The sequence below is a fragment of the Aplysia californica genome, unplaced genomic scaffold (assembly GCF_000002075.1).
Source record: "Aplysia californica isolate F4 #8 unplaced genomic scaffold, AplCal3.0 scaffold00084, whole genome shotgun sequence".
Taxonomy (NCBI): Eukaryota; Metazoa; Mollusca; class Gastropoda; order Aplysiida; family Aplysiidae; genus Aplysia; species Aplysia californica.
In genome coordinates this window covers 1,179,751-1,180,798 of record NW_004797354.1, presented here as the reverse complement: position 1 = coordinate 1,180,798, position 1,048 = coordinate 1,179,751, and positions in this window count along the sequence as shown.

Here is a 1,048-nt window from a genome sequence, read left to right as displayed (position 1 = left end):
GAGAGAGAGAGAGAGAGAGAAAAGAAAAGCAAGAATAGGAATACAAAAACAAGAACAAGAAGAACAAACCTAATAATATAGTACATGTACCAAATAGATCTACCATTGATAAGTAAGCTGGGAACCAATAATCAATAAATCGGTAGAAAAAAGCAAACTGAAGCCTGAGGGTTTAACTCAGTAACTGTACGACCCCAGCAAAGGGTTGCAATTATAAGACCGTGGAGAGATCTGGAAGTCAACTGTCACGGTTGACTGCATAGTGGAGCGAAGTGCAGAACCTGGTGACCTTGGAATACTTATAATTTACGTCCTTGACAAAACATCATTGGTTATGATTATATGGTCGCTTTAAAGTACAAGGGGGCTATCCCGAAAAATGCTGTTTGGAGAAAATCGAAGGTAAAGCTTTTGCCCCTTGTTCAGTTTCTTCAGAAGACAAGGAGAGTTTTCTCCATGATCAAACAAATATACACACCAATGAAACCAAACTTTTCTTTTAGGTAGGGCAATGCCCACTTTTGATGTAGGTCAAGATTCCAGGTAAACCCCTGAAATCTGGGTTAGCCAGCTTGTCCTTCAATGCAACCATATTATTATTGAATGTGCACTGTGCACACACTGCCAGTGGAATTCAGTATTCAGTAGAGTCACTGGACTGAGACAGGAGACAGGGTAAACCAGATTTTTTTCCCTTCCCAGATGCGCCAAAACCAAAGAAAAAGGTAGTTCTAGTTCTAACATTTTGGCGCAATACGTCGACTGAATTCAATTTAATTTCAATTCGACTGCGGCCTTCAAAATAAAAGGTGTTTGTGTTTTATCGTCTTATTTCACTTCTGTCGTTTTGTGTCAAAATGGTTGCTTACTCGTATTTCTTCTATCCTAAATGTAATATAGACTTGTGATTCTAATCCGCGTACTTTGTGTGTGTTTGCGAGTGTGTCTGTGTGTGTATGTATGTAGTATAGGGTTTTACGGCGCTCGCAACTGCTAAGGTCATATGAGCGCGCGAGTCTGTGTGTGTGTGTGTGTGTGTGTGTGTGTG